The sequence below is a fragment of the Chiloscyllium plagiosum genome, unplaced genomic scaffold (assembly GCF_037043375.1).
Source record: "Chiloscyllium plagiosum isolate Xiang-an unplaced genomic scaffold, Cpla_swu_hap1 HiC_scaffold_35, whole genome shotgun sequence".
Classification (NCBI taxonomy): domain Eukaryota; kingdom Metazoa; phylum Chordata; class Chondrichthyes; order Orectolobiformes; family Hemiscylliidae; genus Chiloscyllium; species Chiloscyllium plagiosum.
The window spans coordinates 66,754,694-66,771,853 of record NW_028270173.1 but is presented as its reverse complement, the minus strand read 5'-3'; the positions used below and the strand labels follow the sequence as shown (position 1 = coordinate 66,771,853).

General features: G+C 48.8%; 1 pseudogene across 1 annotated transcript; it reads right to left on the bottom strand.

Annotated features, from left to right (window-relative positions):
- Nucleotides 1–255: 255 nt before the first annotated feature.
- On the bottom strand, nucleotides 256–4,328 carry LOC122541281 (NACHT, LRR and PYD domains-containing protein 3-like; annotated as a pseudogene). The gene is made up of 3 exons (XR_015753140.1): nucleotides 4,206–4,328; nucleotides 4,037–4,102; nucleotides 256–1,976 (listed from the first exon to the last, which is right to left on the bottom strand). The product of XR_015753140.1 is annotated as an NACHT, LRR and PYD domains-containing protein 3-like (transcript).
- Between the last annotated feature and the right edge of the window lie 12,832 nt (nucleotides 4,329–17,160).

Here is a 17,160-nt window from a genome sequence, read left to right as displayed (position 1 = left end):
TCTAGTTCTCAAAATAAATACCATATTTTTCCTTCTCAACGTATTGTCATAGTAAAGTTCTACAAGAGTCCACTCGGCAGACCAACAACTGGTCAACAAAGGCAACATTCTTATTTTTCACCTCAGCATTTTATACTCTTATCTTCTGAAGTTTTTTCTCTCTACCCCCTTTATTGGAACTGAAAAAGGTGATTTCTTTATGTCTTTTGCAACTTAATAATTGGTTTATCAACAATGAAAGTACTGAACAAACAGTTACCTCAAGGTGTGGCATTTGTGCAGAATGGATACCAGCCGCTGGAATCCTTCACAATGAATACTGAATCCTCAAGTCCAAGCTGTTTTATTGAATCACAGAACCCAATGATGTCAGAGACGACTGCACAGTCAACAGGGGTCAGTCGTAACTCATTAAAGTTAAGTGTTTCCACAGATTCCCACTGTGGCCTGAGCCAGTGCTTTATTCTGAGACTTGAATAGACAATGTAACATCACCAGAAGGTTTCTTTTCCCAGCGTGACAAGTTACACTTCCAGCCAATCTGAAAAGGGTTTTATTTACCCACTCGATCACTTCACAAGTTGTTTGATGAATAAATGGTCCCAGAAAATCCTCCAGTGGATGCGCTGCCTGTGGGGAAGAGAGACCAGCAACAAAACACAGAAATATTTCAAATCTCCCATCCTTCTTACTAAGGGCTTCACGGAAGAGCTTTGGAATGTTCTTGGGATGTGCAATCAGGAATTGAGAGAGTGCAGCTACAAACTCTTGGATGGCGAGATGTGGGAATGTGTTAACTACATTGTAGGCAGAATCATCTCTCTCCAAAAGTTCCATCATGAATCCAGACAGGAACTGGGAAGGTTGCTGGATGTACTGGTTCAAATCTCCATTCTGAAACACAATCTTCTTCTCAGAGACTCCTGTGAAGGCCATCTCACCAAGCTTCAGTAACACATCACGGGGATCTTCAATCTCTCGGCCATGGTTTTGCAGAATGTTATAAATATAGTAGGAATAGAGCTGGGTGATGGTCCTGGGAACTTGCTCCTGTTTCCTGTCTTTTTCTGTGAAAAATGGACCCAGTGACAGACCGAGGATCCAGCAGTACGAAGGGTTGTAGCACATGGTATACAGGATCTTGTTCTCTTCAACGTGTCTGAAAACAGCTGCTGCCACCATCTGATCCTCAAAATACCTGCTGAAATATTCCTTCCGCTCATCCCCAACAAATCCCAGGATTTCAGCCCAGTCACTGATCTCAGCCTTTTCCAGTAAATAGAGTACAGTGGGACGGCTGGTCACAAGCACTGAACAGCCTGGGCAGAACTTGTGCTGGATTAAACTGTACACAATGTCAGCCACTTCACAGCAGCATTCAGGATCCGTGCACATGAACTGTGGCTCTGTATTTCTGTGATAAGAAAAATCAATACTGTATTTGAATTCATCCAATCCATCGAATATAAACAGCAAACCTTCTGGGTTCTTCCAGAGCTCTCCCAGAACATTCCCAAATTAAGGATACTGATCCAATATCAGGTTCCTCAGGTTTCTTCTACAGTTAAATTTAAAACTGAAAACAAATTGAAATTCTGGGTATATTTTCCCAGTGGCCCAGTCATAAACAAACTTTTGTACCATTTTTGTTTTTCCAATCCCTGGGACTCCACTCACTGCCGCTGAACCCCCAGACTTAGATTTTCTGAGAGAAAAGCTGCTAGAGAACAATTGATCAGCTCAGATTTTTTTCAGTTCATGACGGAGATGTTTCTCTCTCCATGCCTCATGGTCTCGGCCTCTCGTCAGCAGTTCATGTTCTACAAGTGTCCGATCTCGAATAGGAGGAATAACTGTTAGCTCAGCGTATCGATCGACCAGCCGGAAAACCTTCACCTTCTCCTTTATAAGGATGGTGTTCACTCTCAGTGATAGAGTTTGGACATGGAGCATCGCCTTGTGTTTCTGCTGAACATCTTCAATAGAACAGACAGAAAGCGGTTCTCATTGTCAGTGATATTAACATCAACTCATGAAAAGGTCATTTGAAAGTGAAGGATAGTTCAGAAAAAAATTCTAATTCTAAGCGCGAGGGTGGGGGGAGCGCGCAAGGGTGGGGGGAAAGCAAGAGAGAGGTGGGGGGTACAGAGAGAAGGGGAGAGATGGGGTGAGAGAGAGTGAGAAGCTCTTATTTGTCATTTCTACCATATGCAACGGATACAGTAAAAACCAAGACAGTGTTCTTCCTGGAACAAGGGTGCTGCATGGACAGCACAAACTACACAATCGTACACAGTATAAAGGGCATGAGAAGTGTAAATCACATAAGTTACAGTGTAACAGAAGAATGATGCATAATAGATATTTTTCTAGCAGCAGTACTGAAGAATTCCAGATTGGAAAGTGTTCGTTTATACTGTGTTAAGGAGCCTGTTGGAAGAAACAGTTGCACAGTCTGGCCGTGAGAGACTGAATGCTCGGGTATCTTCTGCCAGATGGCAGGAGGGAGAAGCGTTTGAGTGAGGAGTGTATGGAGTCTTTCACCATGCTCTTAGCCTTTCGGATGCTGCGTGTGGTGTAAACGTCTGTAATGGAGGGGAGACAGACCTCGATGATTCTCTCAGCTGTCCTCACTATCCGTTGGAGGGTCTTATGATCCGAGACGGTGCAATTCCCAAACCAGGTAGTGATGCAGCAGCTCAGGGTACTTTTGGAAATAAAGGTGGTTACTAATCATCCCAGAAGGTAAACATCCAGGTAAACATCATTACCCCAGAGAGATTTAGAATGTGGGGCTCACTACAAAAGGAATTGGTCAGATGAATACACAGATGAAAGCTGATGAACCAAAGGGAAGGCTTACAGAAATACAGGTGAGAGAGGGTATGTGAGGAACACTTAAGCCAAATGACCAGTTCCATGGCATAAACCTAATGTCAATTCAAGGAGGCAGTGACCTCATGGTATTACCATTAGACTATTAATCCAGAAACTCAACTGCGGCATGGTGGCACAGTGGTTAGCACTGCTGCCTCACAGCGCCAGAGACCCGGGTTCAATTCCCGCCTCAGGCGACTGACTGTGTGGAGTTTGCACGTTCTCCCCGTGTCTGCGTGGGTTTCCTCCGAGTGCTCCGGTTTCCTCCCATCATCCAAAGATGTGCAGGTCAGGTGAATTGGCCATGCTAAATTGCCCGTAGAGTTAGGTAAGGGGTAAATGTAGGGGTGTCGGTGTGGACTTGTTGGGCCGAAGGGCCTGTTTCCACACCGTAATGTGATCTAATCTAATCTACTCATGTTCTGGGGACCTGGGTTCAAATCCCACCAGGGCAGATGGTGAAATTCAAATTCAATAAAGAACCTGGAATTAAGAGACTAATGACAACCACGGATCCATTGTTGATTTTTGGAAAAGAAATCCTCTGGTTCAGTAATGTTCTTCAGGGAAGGAATTCTGTCATCCTTTCCCAATCTGGTCTGTATGAGAATGTGACCCACGCAATGTGGTTGACTCTTACCTACTTTCTGGGCAAATGGGGATGGGCTGCAGATACTAGCCAGACTGGAGACGACCAAGCTTGGAGAGTGAAAAAGAATTGTTTCAATTCACTTATTTTCACATCTCTGTCCTCTATCAGAAAGACATAACCAAACATGTCTAGCTGAAAGTATTGTTATTCTCAAATGCCAGGAGCATGGGACTAGGCTTGAAAGTGTATCGGGATCCAGCCGGGTGTGTACAGGGGTTCACATGGTATTGGAATCCTCTGTCTAAAAGTCATACATAACAGTGATCAGCAGGTTCATTTGATGAAATAATTCAACTCCCACCCATTTACAGCATACAGGAGAAACTGTATCAATTCTGTGTAAAATGGTTAAGATTTGAAGGACGATCCAATTACTGAGAATTGTGTTTCCCAGCTTCTGAGCTTTAGATTATCAGATTATAAAATTCCAACTAAATGGTTAAAACCAAACATTTTGTTTCACAGAAATTAAATACAATGCTTTAAGATTTCTATGTTGGTCATTACCTTTCAGATGACTGGGTATTTCGGATAAACTTTGGACTGTATCCATATCATGAACTGGATCAGAACCTGTTCAAATTATTTAGATTTCATTAATTCAGATCTGTGTAATACCACAGCAAAATATGAAATGCTTCAATCTGAAATTAAATAATGTGAGACTTTACTGTACCATGTTCCACTATTTCTTTCTGTATTTTATCCAACTTTGGTGACCAAGGCGCATTTTTACAAAGGCGTCCCACATCACCCTTTGAGCCTGAGGGCCATTCTCCATCACCAGGTTTAGAAGAAGTTTGGAACCATCTGGGGATGATTGGATTTATCCTCGGATTCTCTGGGAAGCTAGGGAGGAGATTGCAGAGCCTTTGGCTTTGATCTTTATGAGGTCACTGTCTACATGAATAGTGTCAGAAGACTGGAGGATAGCAAGTGTTGTTTCCTTGTTGAAGAAGGGGATTAGAGACAACCCTGATAATTACAGACTAGTGAGCCTTACTTCAGTTATGGGTAAAGTATTGGAAAGGATTATCAGAGATATGATTTATAATCATCTCGAAAGGAATACATTGATTAGGGATAGTCAACATGGTTTTGTGAAGAGTCGATCGTGCCTCACAAACCTTAATGAGTTCTTCGAGAATGGAGCCAAACAGGTGGATGAGGGTAAAGTGGTTGGTGTGGTGTATATGGGTTTCAGTAAGGTGTTTGATAAGGTTCCCCACAGCAGGCTATTGCACAAAATACAGAGGCATGGGATTGAGGGGGATGTAACGCTTTGGATCAGAAATTGGCTAGCTGAAAGATGATTGGTGGTTGATGAGAAATGTTCATCCTGGAGTTTAGATTATAGTGGTGCTGGAAAAGCACAGCAGGTCAGGCAGCATCCGAGGAGCAGGAAAATCGACGTTTCGGGCAAAAGCCCTTCATCAGGAATAGAGGCAGGGTGCCTGCAGAGTGGAGAGATAAATGAGAGGGGGGTGGGGGTGGAGAGAAAGTAGCATAGAATGGCATTTATCTCTCCACTCTGCAGGCATCCTGCCTCTATTCCCGATGATGGGCTTTTGCCCGAAATGTCGATTTTCCTGCTCCTCAGATGCTGCCTGGCCTGCTGTGCTTTTCCAGCACCACTATAATCTAAACTCTGCTTTCCAGCATCTGCAGCCCTTGTTTTTACCAATGCTCATCCTGGAGTCCCGTTAGTACTGGTGTACCACAGGGATAAATTTTGGGGCCACTGCTGTTGTCATTTTCATAAATAACCTAGATGAGGGTGTAGAAGGATGTGTTAGTAAATCTGCAGACGACACCAAGGTCAGAGGAGTTGTGGACAGTGTGGAAAAATGTTGCTGGTTACACAGGGACATAGATAAGCTACAGGGCTGGGCTGAGAGGTGGCAAATGGAGATTAATGCGGAAAAGTGTGGGCTGTTTCACTTTGGAAGGAGTAACAGGAATGCAGACTACTGGTCTAATGCTAAGATTCTTGGTCACATGGATGAGCAAAGAGATCTCAGTGTCCATGTACATTGATCCCCGAAAATTGCCACCCAGGTTGATAGGGTTGTTCAGAAGGTATACGGTGTGTTCACTTTTATTGGTAGAGGGACTGAGTTTCAGAGCCACGAGGTCATGTTGCAGCTGTACAAAACTTTGGTGCAGCCACACTTGAATATTGTATACAGTTCTGGTCACCACATTATAGGAAGGATATGGAGGCATTGGAGAGGGTTGAGGAGATTTAAGAGGATGTTGCCTGGTATGGAGGGAATGTCTTAGGAGGAAGGGCTGAGGGACTTGAGGCTGTTTCGTTAGAGAGAGGAAGGTGAAGAGGTGACTAGATAAAGATATACAAGATGACCAGATAGGGTGGACAGTGAGAGGCTTTTTCTTCAGATGGTGATGGCGAGCACGATGGGACATAGCTTCAAATTGAGGGGTGATAGATATAGGACAGATGTCAGGGGTAGGTTCTTTACTCAGAGTAATAAGGGTGTGGAACACTCTGCCTGCAACAGTAGTAGATTCACCAACTTTAAGGGCATTTAAATGGTTATTGGATAAATATAAGGATGGTAATGGAATAATGTGGTTAGATGGGCTTCAGAATTGATCCATAGGTCAGCGCGACATCACAGTGCCTGTACTGTGCTGTAATGTTCAATGTTCAAATTGGAAATGCCAACAGAGTTGGCTAAGCAAGCCACTCAGTTCAAGGACAATTAGAGGGCAGCACGGTGGCTGTGGTTAGCACTGCTGCTCACAGCGCCAGGGACCTGGGTTCAATACCAGCCTCGGGTGACTGTGTGTCGAGCTTGCACATTCTCCTCTTGTCTGTGTGGGTTTCCTCCAGGTGCTCCAGTTTCCTGCTACATTCCAAAGATGAGCAGATTAGGTAAATTGGCCATGCTAATAGTGTTCAGGGATGTGTAGTTTATGTGCATTAGTCAGGCCTACGGGTTGAAATAATAGGTGGGGGAGTGGGTCTGGGAAGGTCACTCTTCGGAGGGTCAGTGTGGACTTGTTGGGCCAAATGGCCTGTTCCAATGCTATCGGGATTCTACGATGCTAGAAATGGGCAATAAATGCCAATGATTCCCACACCCCATGACTGATTCTTTTGCAAATCACAGCGGTCCTTTCCCTTTTCTCTGAACTCACTTCAAGTACCCGAATACCTCCCCCCTGCTCAAGGCCTTAACCCGCATTGATCTGCCTCATATTCCTCTCCTCAAACAGATCAGTGCAAAGTGATCCAGAAATCATCGACCCTCAAACCTTGTCTATTCCTTCTTGTGCTCAATTAGAATATTCCTTGAGGAAACACAATGCTCTTCCTTTTGGTACTAGGGAGGTAACAGTTCATGACTTGCTAACAGTCCTAATCTCCTGATTGTAGAATCTCCAAATTTATGTTTCCTTTTCCTTTGTCCCACTTGCCTCTCACTGATGCCCCACATGGGGTGGTCTCCTTGGTGTCTTATTGTGGTTCAGGAATACCCTGCTCTGATTACTACCTCCATCCACCTTCCCAATACCAGTTACCAGCTGGGCATTTCCAATACTGAGGAGCTCCCCCTACCTGTGACTGTAACAGCTTTCAATATAGAGCCAGAGTGGTGTCTGTACTCACATAACTACCACTAAAAAGTGCACTAATCATAATTGTCCCAAACACTTGAAATGTTATGATATTTCAAGTGCTTGTCCAAATTTCTTTTAAAGGTTATAAGGTTTGCAGCCTATATAACCAGCGCGGATATTACATTCCAGGTTTCCACCTCCCTCCGAGTGAAAAGGTTTCTTTTTCTCAGATTCCCTCTGAATCTCCTGCCCCAACCCAAAACTATGACCCCATTGTGACTGAACCTTCGACCCAGGGGAACAACTACTCTATATTCACCCTGACTATACTCATCATCCTATACACTTCAATCATTCCCCCTCAATCTTTGCTGCTCTAAACAAAGCAACCCAAGACTGCAAAGACTGTCCTATAGCTTAATTGCTGCATCCCGGGGGATATCCTGGTAAATCTCCTCTTTATTCCCCCTAGTGCGATCACATCCTTCCTGTACTCCAGGCGAACCAACACCATTACCTTCTTTCCCACCAGTTCAGGCAGCATCCAAGGAGCAGCGAAATTGACGTTTTGGGCAAAAGCCCTTCATCAGGAATAAAGGCAGTGAGCCTGAAGTGTGGAGAGATAAGCTCGAGGAGGGTGGAGGTGGGGAGAAAGTAGCATAGAGTACAATGGGTGATTGGGGGAGGGGATGAAGGCGATAGGTCAGGGAGGAGAGGGTGGAGTGGATAGGTGGAAAACGAGATAGGCAGGTAGGACAAGTCCGGACAAGTCATGGGGACAGTGCTGAGCTGGAAATTTGGAACTAGGGTGAGGTGGGGGAAGGGGAAATGAGGAAACTGTTGAAGTCAACATTGATGCTCTGGGGTTGAAGTGTTCCGAGGCGGAAGAGGAGGCGTTCTTCCTCCAGGTGTCTGGTGGTGAGGGAGCAGCGGTGAAGGAGGCCCAGGACCTCCATGTCCTCAGCAGAGTGGGAGGGGGAGATGAAATGTTGGGCCACGGGGCGGTGTGGTTGATTGGTGCGGGTGTCCCGGAGATGTTCCCTAAAGCGCTCTGCTAAGAGGCGCCCAGTCTCCCCAATGTAGAGGAGACTGCATCGGGAGCAACGGATACAATAAATTATATTAGTGGATGTGCAAGTAAAACTTTGATGGATGTGGAAGGCTCCTTTAGGGCCTTGGATAGAGGTGAGGGAGGAGGTGTGGGCGCAGGTTTTACATTTCCTGCGGTGGCAGAGGAAAGTGCCAGGATGGGAGGGTGGGTTGTAGGGGGGCATGGACCTGACCAGGTAGTCAAGGAGGGAACGGTCTTTGCGGAAGGCGGAAAGGGGTGGGGAGGGAAATATATCCGTGGTGGTGGGGTCTGTTTGGAGGTGGCGGAAATGTCGGCGTATGATTTGGTTTATGCGAAGGTTGGTAGGGTGGAAGGTTAGCATCAGGGGTGTTCTGTCCTTGTTACGGTTGGGGGGGGGTCTGAGGGCAGAGGTGCGGGATGTGGACGAGATGCATTGGAGGGCATTTTAACCACGTGGGAAGGGAAATTGTGGTCTCTAAAGAAGGAGGCCATCTGGTGTGTTCTGTGGTGGAAATGGTCCTCCTGGGAGCAGATACGGCGGAGGCAGAGGAATTGGGAATATGGGATGGCATTTTTGCAAGAGGTAGGGTGGGAAGAGGTGTAATCCAGGTAGCTGTGGGAGTCGGTGGGTTTGTAAAAAATGTCAGTGTCAAGTCGGTCGTCATTAATGGAGATGCAGAGGTCCAGGAAGGGGAGGGAGGTGTCAGAGATGGTCCAGGTAAATGTAAGGAGATAGTGAGGTCTGCAGATGCTGGAGATCAGAGCTGGAAATGTGTTGCTGGAAAAGCGCAGCAGGTCAGGCAGCATCCAGGGAACAGGAGAATCGACGTTTCGGGCATAAGCCCTTCTTCAGGAATGGGGAAAGTTTGTCCAGCAGGCTAAGATAAAAGGTAGGGAGGAGGGACTTGGGGGAGGGGCGTCGGAAATGTGATAGGTGGAAAGAGGTCAAGGTGAGGGTGATAGGGGCGGAGAGGTCGGGAAGAACATCTCAGGTTAGGAAGGCGGTGCTGAATTTGATGGATTTGACTGAGACAGGGTGGGGGGAGGGGAAATGAGTAAACTGGTGAAATCCGAGTTCATCCCTTGTGGTTGGAGGGTTCCTAGCCAGAAGATGAGGCGTTCTTCCTCCAACCGTCGTTTTGTTGTGGTCTGACGATGGAGGAGTCCAAAGACCTGCATATCTTTGTGGAGTGGGAGGGGGAATTGAAATGTTGAGGTACAGGGTGGTTGGGTTGGTTGGTCCGGGTGTCCCAGAGGTGTTTTCTGAAACGCTCCGCAAGTAGCCGGCCTGTCTCCCCAATATAGAGGAGGCCACATCGGGTGCAGAAGATGCAATAGATGATATGTGTGGAGGTGCAGGTGAATCTGTGGCGGATATGGAAGTTTCCTTTGGGGCCTTGGAGGGAGGTGAGGGGGGAGGTGTGGGCGCAAGTCTTGCACCTCCTGCGGTTGCAGGGGAGGGTGCCGGGAGTGGAGGTTGGGTTGGTGGGGGGTGTGGATCTGACGAGGGAGTCACGGAGGGAGTGGTCTTTACGGAATGCTGATAGGGGAGGGGAGGGAAATATATCCTTGGTGGTGGGGTCCGTTTGGAGGTAGCGGAAATGACGGCGGATGATGCGCTGTACATGGAGATTGGTGGGGTGGTAGGTGAGGACCAGTGGGGTTCTGTCCTGGTGGCGGTTGGAGGGGCGGGGTTCAAGGGCGGAGGAGCGGGAAGTGGAAGAGATGCGGTGGAGGGCATCGTCGACCACGTCGGGGGGGGAAATTGCGGTCCTTGAAGAAGGAGGCCATCTGGGTTGTGCGTTTTTGGAACTGGTCCTCCTGGGAGCAGATGCGGCGGAGTCGAAGGAATTGGGAGAATGGGATGGCGTTTTTACAGGGGGCAGGATGGGAGGAGGTGTAGTCCAGGTAGCTGTGGGAGTTGGTCGGTTTGTAGTAGATGTCCGTGTTGATTCGGTCGCCTGAGATAGAAATAGAAAGGTCGAGGAAGGGGAGGGAGGAATCTGAGACTGTCCAGGTGAATTTGAGGTCGGGGTGGAAGGTGTTGGTGAAGTGGATGAACTGTTCAACTTCCTCGTGGGAGCACGAGGCGGCGCCGATACAGTCATCGATGTAGCGGAGGAAAAGGTGGGGGGTGGGGCCAGTGTAGTTGCGGAAGATGGATTGTTCCACATATCCTACGAAGAGGCAGGCATAGCTGGGGCCCATGCGGATGCCCATGGCTACTCCTTTCGTTTGGAGGAAGTGGGAGGATTGGAAAGAGAAGTTGTTCAGGGTGAGGACCAGTTCAGTCAGTCGAAGGAGGGTGTCAGTGGAAGGGTACTGGTCGGTACGGCGGGAAAGAAAGAAGCGGAGGGCTTTGAGTCCTTCGTGATGGGGGATGGAGGTGTACAGGGACTGGATGTCCATGGTGAAAATAAGGCGTTGGGAACCGGGGAAGTGAAAATCATGGAGCAGGTGGAGGGCATGGGTGGTGTCCCGAACGTAGGTGGGAAGTTCTTGGACTAAGGGGGACAGGACGGTGTCAAGGTACGCAGAGATGAGTTTGGTGGGGCAGGAGCAGGCGGAGACAATGGGTCGGCCGGGGCAGTCAGGTTTGTGGATTTTGGGCAGGAGGTAGAAGCGGGAGGTTTGTGGATTTTGGGCAGGAGGTAGAAGCGGGAGGTTTTGTGGATTTTGGGCAGGAGGTAGAAGCGGGAGGTTTTGTGGATTTTGGGCAGGAGGTAGAAGCGGGAGGTTTGTGGATTTTGGACAGGAGGTAGAAGCGGGAGGTTTTGTGGATTTTGGGCAGGAGGTAGAAGCGGGAGGTTTGTGGATTTTGGGCAGGAGGTAGAAGCGGGAGGTTTTGTGGATTTTGGGCAGGAGGTAGAAGCGGGAGGTTTGTGGATTTTGGACAGGAGGTAGAAGCGGGAGGTTTTGTGGATTTTGGGCAGGAGGTAGAAGCGGGAGGTTTGTGGATTTTGGGCAGGAGGTAGAAGCGGGAGGTTTGTGGATTTTGGGCAGGAGGTAGAAGCGGGAGGTTTTGTGGATTTTGGGCAGGAGGTAGAAGCGGGAGGTTTTGTGGATTTTGGGCAGGAGGTAGAAGCGGGAGGTTTTGTGGATTTTGGGCAGGAGGTAGAAGCGGGAGGTTTTGTGGATTTTGGGCAGGAGGTAGAAGCGGGAAGTAGTAGTTTGGCGCACCGACCGCTACACCGCTGAGGCCAAACGCCAGCTCGCAGATACCTCCTCCTACTGCCCCCTTGACCATGACCCCACCCCCCACCACCAAACCATCATCTCCCAGACCGTCCATAACCTCATCACCTCAGGGGACCTCCCATCCACCGCCTCCAACCTCATAGTCCCACAACCCCGCACCTCCCGCTTCTACCTCCTGCCCAAAATCCACAAACCTGACTGCCCCGGCCGACCCATTGTCTCAGCCTGCTCCTGCCCCACCGAACTCATCTCTGCGTACCTTGACACCGTCCTGTCCCCCTTAGTCCAAGAACTCCCCACCTACGTTCGGGACACCACCCATGCCCTCCACCTGCTCCATGATTTTCGCTTCCCCGGTCCCCAACGCCTTATTTTCACCATGGACATCCAGTCCCTGTACACCTCCATCCCCCATCACGAAGGACTCAAAGCCCTCCGCTTCTTTCTTTCCCGCCGTACCGACCACTGACACCCTCCTTCGACTGACTGAACTGGTCCTCACCCTGAACAACTTCTCTTTCCAATCCTCTCACTTCCTCCAAACGAAAGGAGTAGCCATGGGCACCCGCATGGGCCCCAGCTATGCCAGCCTCTTCGTAGGGTATGTGGAACAATCCATCTTCCGCAACTACACTGGCCCCACCCCCCACCTTTTCCTCCGCTACATCGATGACTGTATCGGCGCCGCCTCGTGCTCCCACGAGGAAGTTGAACAGTTCATCCACTTCACCAACACCTTCCACCCCGACCTCAAATTCACCTGGACAGTCTCAGATTCCTCCCTCCCCTTCCTCGACCTTTCTATTTCTATCTCAGGCGACCGAATCAACACGGACATCTACTACAAACCGACCAACTCCCACAGCTACCTGGACTACACCTCCTCCCATCCTGCCCCCTGTAAAAACGCCATCCCATTCTCCCAATTCCTTCGACTCCGCCGCATCTGCTCCCAGGAGGACCAGTTCCAAAAACGCACAACCCAGATGGCCTCCTTCTTCAAGGACCGCAATTTCCCCCCCGACGTGGTCGACGATGCCCTCCACCGCATCTCTTCCACTTCCCGCTCCTCCGCCCTTGAACCTCGCCCCTCCAACCGCCACCAGGACAGAACCCCACTGGTCCTCACCTACCACCCCACCAATCTCCATGTACAGCGCATCATCCGCCGTCACTTCCGCCACCTCCAAACGGACCCCACCACCAAGGATATATTTCCCTCCCCTCCCCTATCAGCATTCCGTAAAGACCACTCCCTCCGTGACTCCCTCGTCAGATCCACACCCCCCACCAACCCAACCTCCACTCCCGGCACCTTCCCCTGCAACCGCAGGAGGTGCAAGACTTGCGCCCACACCTCCCCCCTCACCTCCCTCCAAAGCCCCAAAGGAAACTTCCATATCCGCCACAGATTCACCTGCACCTCCACACATATCATCTATTGCATCCTCTGCACCCGATGTGGCCTCCTCTATATTGGGGAGACAGGCCGGCTACTTGCGGAGCGTTTCAGAAAACACCTCTGGGACACCCGGACCAACCAACCCAACCACCCTGTACCTCAACATTTCAATTCCCCCTCCCACTCCACAAAGATATGCAGGTCTTTGGACTCCTCCATCGTCAGACCACAACAAAACGACGGTTGGAGGAAGAACGCCTCATCTTCTGGCTAGGAACCCTCCAACCACAAGGGATGAACTTGGATTTCACCAGTTTACTCATTTCCCCTCCCCCCACCTTGTCTCAGTCAAATCCATCAAATTCAGCACCGCCTTCCTAACCTGAGATGTTCTTCCCGACCTCTCCGCCCCTATCACCCTCACCTTGACCTCTTTCCACCTATCACATTTCCGACGCCCCTCCCCCAAGTCCCTCCTCCCTTCCTTTTATCTTAGCCTGCTGGACAAACTTTCCCCATTCCTGAAGAAGGGCTTATGCCCGAAACGTCGATTCTCCTGTTCCCTGGATGCTGCCTGACCTGCTGCACTTTTCCAGCAACACATTTCCAGGTAAATTTAAGGTCAGGGTGGAATGTGTTGGTGAAGTTGATGAATTGCTCAACCTCCTCACGGGAGCACGAGGTGGTGCCAATGCAGTCATCAATGTAGCTGAGGAAGAGGTGGGGAGTGGTGCCGGTGTAATTACGGAAGATCAACTGCTCTACGTAGCCAACAAAGAGACAGGCATAGCTGGGGCCCATATGTGTGTCCATGGCTAGCCCTTTGGTCTGGAGGAAGTGTGAGGATTCAAAGGAGGAATTGTTAAGGGTGAGGACCAGTTCGGCCAAACGAATGAGAGTGTCGGTGGAGGGGTACTGTTGGGAACGTCTGGAGAGGAAAGAACGGAGGGCTTGGAGTCCCTGGTCATGGCGGATGTAGGTGTAGAGGGATTGGATATCCATGGTGAAGATGAGGCATTGGGGGCCGGGGAAACGGAAGTCTTGGAGGAGGTGGAGGGCGTGGGTGGTGTCTCGAATGTATGTGGGGAGTTCCTGGACTAGTGGGGATAGGACAGTGTCGAGGTAGGTAGAGATGAGTTCAGTGGAGCAGGAGCATGCTGAGACAATGGTTCGGCCAGGGTGGTCAGGCTTGTGGATCTTGGGAAGGAGGTAGAACCGGGCAGTGTGGGTTTCCCGGACTATGAGGTTGGAAGCTGTGGGTGGGAGAGCTCCTGAGGTGATGAGGTTCTCTATGGTCAGGGAGATGATGGTTTGGTGATGGGGGGTGGGGTCATGGTCGAGGGGACAGTAGGAAGAGGTGTCCTCGAGTTGGCGTTTGGCTTCAGCGGTGTAGAGGTCAGTGCGCCAGACTACCACTGCGCCCCCTTTATCCGCTGGCTCGATGGTGAGGTTGGGTTTGGAGCAGAGGGATTGGAGGGCTGCGCGTTGTGAGGGTGAGAGGTTGGAGTGGGGTAGACAGGTTGAGGCGGTTAATATCCCGGCGGCAGTTGGAAATGTTTACCTCAATACCATTACCTCCTTACTCTTATACTCTATTCCACAAGTGGTGAAAGCAAGTGTGCTAGTCACTTACTGCACCAATTTCAGGGATCTGTGAATAATTACCCAATGATCTCTCTGTTCCTCTAAGCTACCCAGTGTCCTGTCATTTATTAAACACTCCCTCATCTTGTTGTTTCTTCCAAAGTGCATCACCTCACACTTCTTAGGGTTAAATGCCATTTGCTACTGCTCTGCCCATGTGACCAACCCATCTCCATCTTCCTGCAAGCTACAACAATCTCCCTCACTCTTAACCATACCATTACTCTTGGTCTTGACTGCAAACTTGTTTAACATTTCCCCACAATTTCATCTAAACCATTTATGGATATAACAAACAATAAGGGTCCCAGGACTGATCTGCTGGACACCAGCCTCCAGTCACTTGCACAGTCTTCTGCCACGGTTGCCCTGTGTGTCCTATTACTAAGTCAATTTCTCATCCATCTTACCACGTTTCCTGAATTCGATGTGCTTTAACTTTCTCATCAACTGCACCAACTGAACTTCCCTCATCCACACACATTTCAAAAATTCAAACAGATTTGTTTGGCCTGACCTCCCTCTAATAAAGCCAGGCCGACTATCCTACGTTAATGTATGCCTTTCCAAGTGGATATTAATTCTCTCCTTCAGCAATATGTAACTCAGCAGTCTGTAATTTCCTGATTCATCTTCTTTAACACTCTTCTTGGAAAGTGGACCACATTAGTTGGGCGGCACGGTAGCACAGCAGTTAGCACTGCTGCCTCACAGCACCAGAGATCCGGGTTCAATTCCCACCTCAGGCGACTGACTGTGTAGAGTTTGCACATTCTCCCCGTGTCTGCGTGGGTTTCCTCCGGGTGCTCCGGTTTCCTCCCACACTCCAAAAATGTGCAGATTAGGTGAATTGGCCACGCTAAATTGCCTGTAGTGTTAGGTGTAAATGTAGGGGAATGGGTCTGGGTGGGTGCGCTTCGGCGGGTCGGTGTGGACTTGTTTAGTGGGCGGCACGGTGGCACAGTGGTTAGCACTGCTGCCTCACAGCGCCAGAGACCCGGGTTCAATTCCCGCCTCAGGCGACTGACTGTGTGGAGTTTGCACGTTCTCCCTGTGTCTGCGTGGGTTTCCTCCGGGTGCTCCGGTTTCCTCCCACAGTCCAAAGATGTGCAGGGTCAGGTGAATTGGCCATACTAAATTGCCCGTAGTGTTAGGTAAGGGGTAAATGTAGGGGTATGGGTGGGTTTCGCTTTGGCGGGTCGGTGTGGACTTGTTGGGCCGAAGGGCCTGTTTCCACACTGTAATGTAATCTAATCTAAAAAAATTAGTTATCCTCCAGTCCTCTGGCACCTACCCTATGGCAGGAGAGGCATTAAAAATTTATGCCAGAGGCCCTGCAATTTCCTGTCTTGCCTTCCAGAGCAACAGATCTGTCTGTTTTTAAACTTGACAGAGCCTCCACCCCGTTCCCATTTCCTGTGTCAAACCGTGCAAGTTCCACATAGTCCCTTTTCCTGAATTCCATGCCTATGTTCTCCTTTTCCAGGGTGAAGACAAAAAGTGGTTCCTCACTTTTCCCTTTCCACACAACTCATCCTGTTCCCTATTCCTGCCTGAGCTGCAGGTTCTTGTACAGGTTCAGGGTCCTTTTTTAAGATAAAAATGACGTGTTACAGCAGCTTGTGAACCTACCTGGATTCATTCTAATACTTTGGGAGATGTTGGATCTTCTTCCCCATTTAATCCTTCAGCAATGCCGGTGACAGGTGTTCCCAGATTCTGTAATAAATATATCAACAGAAGAGGTAGATAGAGACTATTGCAATGAGGAGAACATTGCCATGTTAAACAGGAAAGCATTCCCTCCTTCCCTATTAGTAAATCACTGAAACTTATGATGAACTCTCTTGATCAGATTTTGTTTTGTATTCAATCACAGGATGTGGGCATCATTGGCTAGACAAACAGTTACTGCCCATCCCTAATTACCCAGATCAAGAGTCAACCATATTGTTGTGGATCTGGAGAGACATATAGGCGAGACTGGGTAGGATGGCAGTTCTCTTCCGAATGGAGATCAGTGAACTAGATGGGTCTTTCTGACAAACAAGGATGCTTCATGGTCACCATTAAGACTGTGACTTTAAGATTTTATTGAATTGAAATACCACAAACTGCAATTGCAATTCAAAAACCACAAACTGTATCTGGGATTAAACCCAGATACTCAGGGCATTATCTGGTGTCTCTGGATTAATAGTCGAGTGACAATGTCACTTCCTTATCGGTGACAGTGATAGCTGCCTTGTGAAATCTTGTCAGTCCCACTGATCTCCACAACTCAGTTCCAGATGGCTCCCATCAGCCTAGAGTCAACACTGGCAGCATTCATTGGAAAACAGTTCAAAGTAAAACTAGATTGCTTCCTGACACAGAATATTCTGTAGGCAATTCCAGAGGCACTGCAATGTAGAGAATTATTAACTGCCTCTGAGGTGGCTGAAGACCACACTCAGTTACACAAACAGCTATGATAGACTCATTAAAAACAAAAATTGGATGAATCACCAGGCATTGTCATTTCCAGTGGCTAAGTAAATCAGCTGGCCAGTCAACCCTGCACAGTGCTCTTTACTTAAAACTAGGAAATGACAAGTGGAGACAAAATCCTATCTTCACTTTGGGGACCCCCTCCATTCTGCTATGTGGCACTACAATCACACTAAGTAGGTTGAACTCAAAACAGAGCTGAAGATGTGTTGCTGGAAAAGCGCAGGTCAGGCAGCA